The sequence below is a fragment of the Lutzomyia longipalpis genome, chromosome 4 (genome assembly GCF_024334085.1).
Source record: "Lutzomyia longipalpis isolate SR_M1_2022 chromosome 4, ASM2433408v1".
Lineage (NCBI taxonomy): Eukaryota > Metazoa > Arthropoda > Insecta > Diptera > Psychodidae > Lutzomyia > Lutzomyia longipalpis.
In genome coordinates this window covers 2,599,795-2,612,508 of record NC_074710.1, presented here as the reverse complement: position 1 = coordinate 2,612,508, position 12,714 = coordinate 2,599,795, and the positions used below count along the sequence as shown (strand labels likewise).

Genomic DNA, 12,714 nt, shown 5'->3' with positions numbered 1-12,714 from the left:
TGCTCTCCCCCTCTACTGCCATACTTTCTGCGATGCTCAAACAATGAGACTTTTTCCGTCACTCGCTCGAATTATATATAAATATAGATATCTACACAAGTTACCTACAATATATTTGTATTCTGATAGAGATTTTATTGCGACTCTGTGACACTTTTCCCTTCAACAATTGCATTTGAATTTATATTTTAAAGAATAAAAAGCATAAACGGCATAAAAGTGAAGCATGTTAGCGAGTTTTTTGTGTGACTCTACCATGAGCACGATTAGTGCAATGATAGAGTTGATTGAGCACTTCTTGTTGTAGATAAAAATAAAAGAAAATCATAAGAAAACCTTTGATGATTTAGAAAATTTGTTTGTTGGAAAATTCCTCGAGAGAGCGGTGGAAGGAAGAAAAATGGAAATTCAACTTTTTTTGCAATCAGCTTCAGAGGAAATTTAATCTGTGAAATCTAGCTAAAACTAATCTAAAATCAGCGAGAAATCTGATTTCATTAGTCTAGATTGAGATTTATTTAACCCTTTCGTGCCCAGCTAAAATAATTTCATTAAGATTAGGGAAAAAAAACCGCAATTCACCATTTTACCCCAGGGTTGGGGCAAAATGGTGAAAGTGCAAGCGTTTGGAAAATGGCCTTTAAATACATTTTCTCGTTGAGATAGAGAGAAAACGTCTGAGACAAAGCTATAAGACAGTTGTCATGGGAAAACTCAAATATTTGCACGAATGTCAGGAAAAATTATCTCCCAAAAATGCACCATTTTACCCCAGGTTCCCCTACTCTTAGAAATCATTTCTCAGCCAGAATGTCCTCTTTGGCCTGATTTACGTAAACTTAACACATTTATAAGTTGAAAAAAAAAATCAATTAAATTAAGTAAAATATGGGAAAATAAAATGTTTCACGTTTGGGTCTACGTCTACCCTAATGGACGCGATAGGGTTAATTTAATAAAATACAGAAAAAGGATTAAAAGAACGACTTATAAATGGAAAACAAATAGCGTTTAAAATTTCTATTGATTTTTCAATTCTAAGGTTTAAGTATTTTAACGATTTTTGCACTAAATCGTATAATTCGGCTCGGCTCCATATTAATAATATTAATATGGATTATTAATATTAAATTAATATTTTCATTTACAGTATTTTAAAATGAAATAAAATAAAATCTATCCAAATGAAAGTGATTCAACTCTGTTTTTGTTTTCCCACGTAATTCCCTTTCGCTGGTATTTATGTCAACTTTTGGGCAAAAAGGTGGACACAGAAATATCAACCCTTTTCAAACAAACACACTGTGGTAATCTGCTAATCTTCTTCCGAAAACCACTTGAAAAACCCCCAGAAAACCTTTTGAAAACATCACAAAAAAAAAAACAACTTGAGTGCATCTCTCGAAAAACCCACATAACTTTCATGTACCGCGTGCCACTGAATTACGCTTTTCAGCATCATCGTGTATATGGTAAATTAAATTATTCTCCGCAAAAAGATCCACTTCTTTGATTTTTTTGTGCACTACACTCATGAACTTGGTACCTGTGTGTATGTTGTGTGATGCTAAAACCATTGTTGCGGTTTGCATTTGCAACAAAACACAGAGAGAGATTTTTTTATGCACAGGAGCCATATGAGAGTAATGTAATTACATTGCCTACAATTATTTGTGAAAACATATGCTGGCGGTTCAATATATATGTATATGACTTTGGCGAATGTGGTTGGGATTTGAGGAAGTATGCTACATAAATATGAACATCACGCTTACTGAATGGTTTTTGCTGAAATGTGATTTTCATGTGATATTTCACGGAGGGTGACATTTCTGTGTTGTGCTGCCTTCCTTTCAGGCTTTTTTGAAATAAAAAAAAATCCCAAAATCATTTATAAACAATATTGTGGCTTTGTTTGGGGCCATTAAAATCATTTGCGGGGGTTCGCTATGTGGTTGTGTTTTTAATATTTCAATTATCATGAATGGATAATTCATTTTGTGAAATTGCTCACGAACGAATGGCTTAGACAAAAGGGAAATGGGCGAAATGGGCGTTCAGGCTGGTGAGTTTATAGAAGGTACATAATAAAATAATTTTTGGACCGAAGGGGGAGACCACCGTAGCTAACCCAAAGGCACAACCTGAGCAATGAATGAAGGAGATAAGGCACGTAATGGAGGATATGCAATTTTTAATGAGTTGTTGATTCAGGTCTCCTGTTGAACTTTATAAATATTCCCGAAATGAATCAACATGGGTATAAGGACCAACACCAACACTCTCTCTCTGGTTCTTCACCTTAACTGCACCACATACCTCCTGGGTGATGCTGAAACTGGTGCTCACCCCATGTGTTCATCTTCATTAAATTGCGCGAGGGATGAAATTTACAAGCACTAAACATGATTCCTAATTTCCTCTCACGCTCAGGGAGAAACATTTCCTTCACTTTAACTATATATACATAAAAACATACATATATGTAGCACACTACACGGAAACGATGTCACACTGCATTCAACCGAGGGGAGGCGCACAAAAAATAATAGAATTTTAAATGTAACTATTATTGCCAATTTTCATCCCCTCTTCAAACACAACCCTTAGCTTCGTGCTCGGGAAACTTGGTGGTGGTCGCCATTGAGAATTCCCCGAGCCTGTTATGTATGGTGGAATGGATATTCCCGCAAAATCCGAGCTATATGCAATCCTGTAAGCAGCAGTAAATCTTTTTCCAAACGATAGGGAAGGAGGAAATTGAAGGATTTCTCTTGGAATTTACGAGTATTCATCCAACTCTATTTTTTGATAAAAAGTATATGTTCAGGAATAGAGACAATTTCAGTAGTTAGAACAAGGGTTAGAACTTTTTCTATGTCGACAAATGATAAGATTTGTCTGATAGACTTTACAGGGGATTTGTAAGAATTTTCAGGTTCAAATTCAAAAGTCTTATTCCAATGGAAATGATGAAAATTTAATACTAAAGGTATTTTTTATACCCTTAGTATTGAAAAAGAAATCCGCTCATTGATTGTCTTTGTTTTCTAGTATAAAGACTATAAAGTAAAGGAGATTTTAGGAATCCTTTGGTAACGTAAGACAGCTTAGCTATTCCCGTATATCTGTGGTTGCGCTGGTGAATGGAAGCTACAACATATATATGCGCGAGAGGACTTCCAATTATTTTTGTTGTTTGTCCTCTATCCCCCTTTTTGTTTCTGACTTTATCCCTTTCATGGGCTCTCTTGTTTACAATAATATCTCATCAAAATTATATCTCCTTGCATCGTATCTCCCCTTTGGCACCAACTCTCTCGTGTATGTATGTGCACTCGAATCCCTATCTTGCCAAAGCGGAGATTTATGCTGCTTCGTAGTGGGGTTGTTCAGATGAAGCATCATCGAATGAATTATTTAAAACCATGCTTTGACACATGCACTGTGTATAATGGTGAAAGAAAAAGGGGTGGTTCACCCCATTCATTTTCCCATTATTGATCCACAGGCATCACATTAGAGGCATGACTGATTGGTTAATTCGCATCTTCTGTCTCCATCAACTCTAATTAGATTCCTCCTGAATTGCCGACTCATTGTCCAACAACATTCAGCGGGGCTTCTCTCATTTCACCTCTTTTGTGTCACCGTGCACAAGAACTTACCCATGGCAAGTGTTTGGCCTGGTGTACCCGTGACATTTGAGGGGTTAGCAGCTCACGTAAAATTAGGGTTCTGCCTATTCTGCGTTTCCTTTTATGCTGCGTATATACCTGTTACTGTGTAACGAATTCAAGTGTTTGCGCATTAACTTTTGATTAAGGTTGAGATATTATTTAAATTAATGTTTGTGAAAATGTCTATGGTCCGATAAGGTGAATGAAATTCCCCCGCCTCGTTGTTAATCTCATTTCTTTGCATATTAATAATATACTTTGTAAACTATAAAATAATTCTTAGAGTTTCTCTGGCAGATGGCAGTTGGATTTAAATTTAAATAAATTTTAAGGGAATATGGCTATTCTTTCGCAAATTCTAATTCTTATAAGGAATTTGAATTGCTCACTAGCTGGCGCTACATTAGCAAATAGGCCCTCTTGCGGAGAAATTTGTATTGCACAGATTTTTTTAAACCCTTCCTCCAATAATAAAGAGAAATAGTACAAAAAATCGTCAATTTAACTTTACAGACTTGAGGAATCTTAAAGATGGGTAATTTTTGAACTAAAAACCCAAGAAATCTGAATTAATTTATTATCTTTAAACCCCTTGAATACTCTACAATGCCACAAAGTGACCATAAGAAGAAATTTGATCTTTTTGGAGGTATTTTGGAGCTTTACTTCTTTTTTTTTCTCCACACTCAAATGAAGATTTGTGTAACGAGATCTCTCGCGATGGCTACAACAATAGATAGAGAAAATAGGTTAATCATTTAAATTCTCGAGTGCGTCCAATCACTTCCATTTCGTCGCATGAGCACTGGGACAGAAAGCAAGTGAAAGATTATGGTTGAATGTTGAAAGAGGGAAAAAAAAGTCCAGCATTTTCGTTCCCCTTAATCTCCATTGCTTTTGAAAAAAAAATATTTTGGGTGGAAAAAGAAACTGCGCCAATACGGATTGAAAATCAAATTAGGGACGCACGATACCAATTAATTTACGCGCTTCAATGAAATTAAGTGAAATCCCAGGTTTGAAAATGAAACTAATCTCCCAATACACAAGAATAGGTTTTTAGGATTTCCACCGGGGACGTGCCTCTGGAGTGGATGTGCAATGATATTCCAGAGACTTTTTTTCTCAGCTATAGAACACATGAAAAGGAAAAAAAACTGTCATGTCTCACATTACGATTAAACGCTAAATTTGGATTCTAAATCAAATTATAAACTTCTCTTACACTTTGGACCATTTTGGGGCATTTTGTGACCAATTAAATGGGATGAGAAATCACCTGAGGGATTGCCAAAGATAACGTGAGTTACGCAGAGTCTTTAATTATTTTTTTCTTGCCTCACATAACACACCTCTTGGCAGCTTTTTTAATTGATAAATTCTCTATTGCGAGGCTCTCTTTTTTCAACACCCAAAATCCAATATGCCTTTGCGTGTGGGTTGCCAAAGAGCTCGTATTTTCACCATTTCTAGCACACTTCTTGTAAATCATTCTTTAATGTAGTTAATAAGCACCTCCTTCGAATGAGATCTCGCGCTGCTTTTTCTGGCCGCATTGTCATGGAAGTTGGGAGTTTTGAGAGCATATTTCACCCGAAGAAACACCTCCGTTTTGTTATTATGGACCGTTTTATCGTGTCAGAAATGTTGTTTGAATAGGCCTCACTCGCATTTTGAAAGTCTCTCTCATCCCATCAACTTCAAGCTTTATATTACCGCGGGGGATTTACAACTCTTTCTATGTGATCAATTCAGCTTCTGCATTTAGATTAATCCTTTCCACAGCGAGAGGTTTCTTCTTCAGTTGTATACTTTAGTTGGAAAAATCCTCCTTGGCATTGTATCAGCTTGAAGGTACTCAAAAGCAGCTTTATAGATGGAGAAAAGGAGATCTAAAAAAAATAGATTATCGATTGAATGAAAAGAAAAGAATGCAATCATTTTTCTTATATCCTACAAGCTCAGAAAATATAACTTATTGAAAGATTATGTCGATTATGTGTACGTAGTGTACACTAATAAGAATCAAATGAACTTTGCCTCGAAAGAAAATGAAATTCTCCTTTCTAATATGTGTTTGAAATTTTCAAACGTTAGAAAGAAAACGTTAAGCGTTTAAACGTTAGAAAAGAACTTTCAGGCATTAGAAAACGAATTTAAAAAGTTAGAAAAGAACTTACAAATGTTAAAAAAGTAACGTCTAACGTAAGAAACAAAGTTGCAGCTTTTAAAATTCCAATCGTTAGACAAAGAATGTCAAACATTAGAGTAAGAGTAGAAACGTTAGAGTAGAATCTTCGATTTTAATTAATCTGCAATTGAACCAATTTTTGGAATGAATTTAAATTCTTTCTAAAAATTTTAAAATGATTCAAAAAAATTAATAAACAAAATATAAAATCTTTCAAAAGGAACAAAGACAGTTCTTTTAATTTTTTCAGTGTTTTTGCTATTTTTATTTTTACATTAAAATTCCACAAGCAATCTTCTTTATAGTTTTCTTTTATGTCTTTTATGCTTTGCAGAAGCACGGTACGTAATGGCAAAACAGAGGCAATATGCATGCCATACGTCTTCAATTGAGAACCAAATGATGCTTCTACCAAGGAGGAAAAAGGCTGTTGCTTTTGTCCGCTGCGAGTTCTCTTTGACGAGGGTCTTCTGAATTTGAAGAATGTTTCTCCTCCCCAGATAAGTGGGTGGAAACATCTTGTCAGCACATAAGGAGGTTTCAAGATGAGAAAACAAAGACAATTTCCTCTTTTCAATCTCCTGTGCACATCCTGGGCAAATTCATCCGAATGTAAAGTGCTTATTTTACATAGGAGGAAGACATATAATATGGAAAATTTCGCTCAGAGAGTGATGGGAGAAAAATCAACCCTTATTCATTCATATGGGTTTTGTGTGATGGGCAAGGAAAGAGAAACTCCCTCCCCAATGGGAGCTATACCATTGACACAGCTCTATAATTTTCTCAGCAATATTGTGTTGTAAATTCAAAAGATATCTGAAACATATAGCGCATAATACCCATCTCCGCCCTCATGCTCCTAATCCAATTTCCTCTTCTGCTCACAGCACTTCTCCTTCTGCCATTGAAGTGCATTCAATTTTAAAAGGAGGGATAGGTATAGGCTTTTTTGTGTCATTTTCCTTCTAAGGGATTTTATACGCTACATAGATTGAGGAAATATGACCTGAGTGTTGTACTTAATTTTGCTTTGCACAAAAAGGAAGCATTCAAATTGATGGGAATATACCCCTTGCACGAAGGATTTATATTTACCGGGATTTATAAATTTTCTCTAATTTAATTTTTCTAGAAACTTTGCATAGACTTAAAATAAACTTTTAATAGGGAAGTTAGGTCACGAGTTGGGTGTGGTATTGTACCCCAAGAAAGAATATTAATTTGACTTTTATCGCTTTTATCAGAGGTTAAATCGGGTTAAATGGATGGATGGGTATGGATCCTTAGCTCATGTATATGTAGATGTTAAATCTCTTTGTATTAGAGCTACAAAAATTAGGAGAAATTTAATGAACATTGGATAAAGTCGCAAAAATGTAGTTAAAACTTGGCAAATATTAATGAAAAAAAAGGATCTACAAAATTTTGCATTAAGCTAAATGAAAACCATAAAAATGACGTTTGAATTTTTAAGCAAATCTTTGTTTTTTTTCTGGGGAGTTTTTTTGGAAAGTTTTTTGCGATTTTTCAATTTCCTTCGGTTATTTTCAAATTATTTTTCCTCAAGTTAAGGATTCCGGGTGAGAATAAAAAAAAAATACCTTTAAAATGAATAAAAACCTATTCAATGATTTTTCCCAAAATGGATCAATCATTTAAGGTAAAAAAATGTATTTATTTTCCCATTCAACATATTGTCACATTGCATGTCTTTTCCCTTCGATTTGTTCAATAATTTTATTTATTTACCTATTTATTTATTTACTCTTATACAAAGCTTTGTACATAATCGGAAATTCTGAATTTTATCAAATCCCATGTTTATTTAAGCAACAATGAGGCTTGTTTGGCTAAATGTTTGCCTTTTCGCACTGCAAATATCACAACCTTTGTCGCCTAAGAGACGAAATGTTTGTTATGTTTTTTTTTTCTTCTTCTTAAGATCCTAAAAAAAATCCCGACTATTTCCTCACAGCATAGTTTTTGCATTCTTTTGCCCTTTGCAACCAACCCTGAGAGACGCATCAAATCCCTGGAATTTTGCTTTTGCGACAAAAACTACATAATGCAATGAGTCTGTTTGACTATGTTGACCTATGGCCAATAGAGCTGTAAAAATTCCTTTCGCCATGGGTTATTGCTGAACATTCTGTCGTCGCCTTAGCGCCAGGTCACCCTCTGCTTCCAGACTTGCTACGACCCTCTTTTTTGGCGATGTCAAAGTTGAAATTTGTTATGCATTTTGACGAGATTATCAGTGAGCTCAGTGCAAGAGTATTTTTTCTTGGGTAAAAAAAATCCCAAAATAATTTCAGTTTAGGTGGGTGATGACATTCTTTCATGAATCTCTCTTCCGCTGTGACGCGACACAATATTAAGATTCTCCAATCACGCAATTGTGCTATATGAAGAATTCAACTCGCGAGGATGTATCATTCATTCCTTTGTTAGTCGATTAGTTGGACAAAAAAAAAATGCTCGAATGTTTTTTTTTTTTAAAAAGAAACTTTCCAAACGTGATGTTCATACAAATTTCCGATTTTGTATTTTGCTCGCTTTTCCAAAACTCCGCTGTCTCCATGCCGGGAGTGTGATCTTTCTTTGACCATCGACGTGCAAATGGCAAAAGGAATTGTTTGCTGGCAAACAGCGCGCATCTCTCTACCCATAGAGGTACACAGAGTGTTAATAAAATGCACTTTTTCACACAAAGCGAATTGTATTTTAATGCGTACAAGTGTGATGTGCCCATGTGGAGGGTAAAATGGAGAGAAAACGATGTAGAAGAAGAAAAAAAAGTCCTAAAACGTGAACAGACAACAAAGTTCTTCAACATTTCTTATTCATGAGCAATCCCTTGCACATACATATATTTCTCTTCCCTTGACTTCTTTTGCCCTCACAGCGATTGACATTTTATGACTCAAAGGAAAATCTTTGGGTTTTTACTGTGAAAAACATCCTGCGTAGTAACTAAACCTCGTCCCATCTCCGGACGTGCTTACTCATAATAAGTATTATGGTCAAGCTAATATATCCTCCTAGTTCGAGGAAAAAACATACGGTTGGGGTAAATTTTTGTTTCAAAAACTACCCATGGGAATTTTAAATTTTTATTACATGATTGAGCATCGCTTTTATGTTGAAAAAATATTTTAAGTTATTACACTAAAACCCATTTTGATCTTATGCTGATCTTATACATTTATTATATTTTATTCTATTAACCCCTTCGCGTTCTTTTGGTCATACGTATGTATACCCAAACGTCAAACATTTTATTTTCCCAATTTATTATTAATTTATTGTATTTTTTCAAGTTAGAAATGCAATAAACTCACGCAAAAGAGACCAAAGAAAACGTTTTGCCTGAGAGTATCCATAGGACAAATATTGTGATAAAAAGAACGTATATGATTCAATGTTTCACGTGTACGCGAAAGGGTTAATTCAAAAATTAATTCTGGCGCTCCTTATTAAGTAAGTTCTCTCTTCTTAAAGGATTTTTCTCTCTCAAAACATCATTTTTTGTTGTTTGTTTTGCATAATTTTAGTGTATTTAGAAATTAATAAACACCGGAAAATTCCACAGCAAGAATAAAGTGAAAAAAAAAGTAATTTAAGAACTGGATATGTAAAGGATAACGAGGACAAGAGGGACCAAAGAGACCCTAAAAGTTACCATAAAAATATATAACTTGTAGAGGTCAATTGGTGCTCAAAATTACTCACTGAGTGCACATAGCAATGCTCTATAATGTGCTTTCGTCTTGGCTTTCGTCTTACTTCTTTTATTCGCACTGCTCTGGGTATTTTTGATGTCTTCACGAAAACTCCCATTAAGACCGTGAAATCAGGGGACCGCATAAAAAAACTGAATGATCCAAAGATTATCATTCTTATAGGAGAATATTTGAAATTTTTATTTCCTCCACTCAATCGTCTGGGCTTCTTAAGTCCGCATAAGACGACCGAGACCTTCCTTCTTTTTTCTCCTCTGCAATAATCCCCAAATGAAGCATCCGTGGCATATTTCTAGAGAAACAGAAATTGTAGAGAAGAGAAAAAAAATGTAGAGATTTTTGTCGTCGTCTCTTTTAAAATTTATTGTCCGCATATAAGGAGGAAATTGTTATCAGTCTTTAGAATCACATACGATTTGTTTTCATTTTCTCGGACTCCAAACTAAACTTATCCGTGTCATGATCTTTATAACTCTATTTTGGCATCAAAAAGTCCAAGGCGGAAAGAAATTTTGACAATGTTGAGCAATAATATCCAAGTTTTTTTTTCCTATTATCCTCTCCTTCCTTCGGATACTTCTTACCTCCAAATCTTCAGGGAATTTTGTATAGATATGTATATGTATATAGCGTTCAAATAAAAGTGAAAAGGGATTTTGAAAGTAGACGTGAACAAAAAGGATAATTGGCCAGTTGATTTGTGCACATAGAAGGGCAAAAAGCATCGAAGCTCCTTGTCTTATGCAGCACTCAAGTCTTTCTCAAACTTTTATGTTTTTATCCCCTTTGCGCGCACATTCTCATTGATTTATTGTTTTCCCATATATAAAAATTGAAGCTTAAAACACCTTCCTAATGGGAAAAATGTACACTAGACCGTATACATGGATAATTATCTTAAATATTCACGGTGAAGTATCAAAAAATTCACTCGTACATCAATCAATTATCCCACAGGTAATTTATTAATGAGCCTTGAAAAGCATTTTTCCAAATAATTGAAATCTCTTTACAAAACACCTCGATGGCTAAAGTGCTTAAAGTTACCCATATAAAAGGTGGAATACAGTGTGTGAGAACCTCTTCTTGAGAGTAAAAGAAGAATTTCACTCTAAAACAGACAAATTTGTCTGGAAAACCAAACACTTGTACAAAGAACTCCACACATGGCCATTGATTCCACCTGCAAAAGGCTTGTTTGATTTCTCAAGATCTCACGAAATTGAAGGTACATAGAGAAGATGGAAAAAATTAATAGCATTGCTATTAGCAAGATATTTTATCAAATATTTTCCAAAGTTTCTTTTGAGCACAAATACAGCAAAAAAGCAAATTGGCGATTGTCGATATAAGAAAGGAAAAAATCAATTGTAACATATTACTGGTGAAACAGGGTATTTCGAGTGGATAAAGAATTTTATTTTTAAATTAAATTTTATTTACTTTATTCAAAAAAGTGACGTCAGTGCAAAGTTTATTTGAACAGATAGATTTCTTATTTTATTCTTAACAATTTTATAATATTTTGTTACTTATGGATTTATCTGATTTGCTACGCCAGATTTTGATTAAAACCATAAATTTTGTCCCATAAGGTGACAACAATTCGAAAGCTCTGCCCCACATTCATCAGGTCCTAAATATTGTTACCATTCAATATATCATGAATTAAAAAACCTATCTTTTAGGCAGATATTAAAGCCATTTTATCTCTTCTTCATGAATATTCTACAAAGAATATTTTTAGCCAGTATGATCACCCTGTGACGTGAGTGGTTGTGCATTGCCGAAGAGGCGAGAGTGTCAATGACGGTGTACGTTTGAGGAGGAAAAGCGGGACGCCGCGAGATAGTGGCTTTGGATGCTCATGATGGGAATTTTGTAATTCACCACAATTCAATTGAGCGACGTTGTGAATGCAATAAGCCAGCCGTGTGGTATGCGCGCCTCATAGTGGAGAACCTACATCGTTGGTACAGCGCGATGTGCTCAAAATGCAGGTATTGCGCAAGCATTAGATGACTATCAAATGGCTTTGAGTGTCTCTCTCGACGGGACTGGTGAGGCATCGAAAAATGTAGGTAAAAGGTTGCGAGGAGCTACAAAAGTTAATTGATATGCGCACATCCACATCGGTGTGATGGAGAAAAAAATAAGCATCGATGAATTTCCACATGCAGCACCGCCACATGGGTGCATATCACACATACTAAAAGTGTCACCCACAGATAAAGCACGGCGAGAAAACTGAAAAAAAAATGAAATTCATTATCAATCCCCCGGTGGAGAGCTGATGGTGCCATGTTTACGGCGGCGGGAGATTCCAGCTCTTTGGGTGAATTTACATAAATAAGGAATACTTTATAGCGCGACATGAATATGTGAATTTACTGGTTTCTTGATGCCAGGGCTCGCCAACGTGTTCCCTCTAAAATGTATGGCTCGCTGAGAACGCTACGGGAAGTGCAGGAAATTATGTGTTTACAATACCTGACTACAAAAGTGGCTCATTGGAGATGTGAGTGGCACAACTATTACATATTGTAACGATTTTTGCACCAAACCGTATAATTCGGCTCGGCTCCATACCGAGCCACCCAATAAAACCTACTGCACATCAAGTGCAGGGGATCAGTTTTTGCACAACCATCGTTGGAGGCAGACATCGCGGATTAATTCTAATTGTGAATACTGTCCCTTTTTGCCCTCCCCCTCTCTCCTGGGGCCCTGTCTCTAGACGGCCTGAAAGCTTTGAAAGCTTCAAGAGGAATCGTATGGTCTCTTTCCAACTAATGCAATATTGATGAGATGACAAAAGTGGGTTTTTCCAACATTGAAAATCACTAAATAAAAAGTTTTCCCAACAGATTTCTCTACCAAGTGCTATACCAAATAAAAGAGGATTAAAAAAGCAACAAAATGAGGGATGGTCAAAGTGGTCCCATGCAATATTGTAGGAATATGAGGCGAAAGAAAAATGCGTGATCGAAAAATCTTTCCCAATTTTCACCTTCTAGGGCATTTTGGTAAATGGTTTTAATATATAATATTAAGCATTTATATAGCTTTAATTTGACACCATTCAGATTATCCTACA

At 35.4% G+C, this 12,714-nt stretch overlaps 1 protein-coding gene across 1 annotated transcript in view; it reads left to right on the top strand.

The window, feature by feature from the left end:
* LOC129795447 (mediator of RNA polymerase II transcription subunit 1) overlaps positions 1 to 12,714 on the top strand; it is a 1,235,552-nt gene that overhangs the window by 763,373 nt on the left and 459,465 nt on the right. The gene's annotated exons all lie outside the window — the stretch shown is intronic.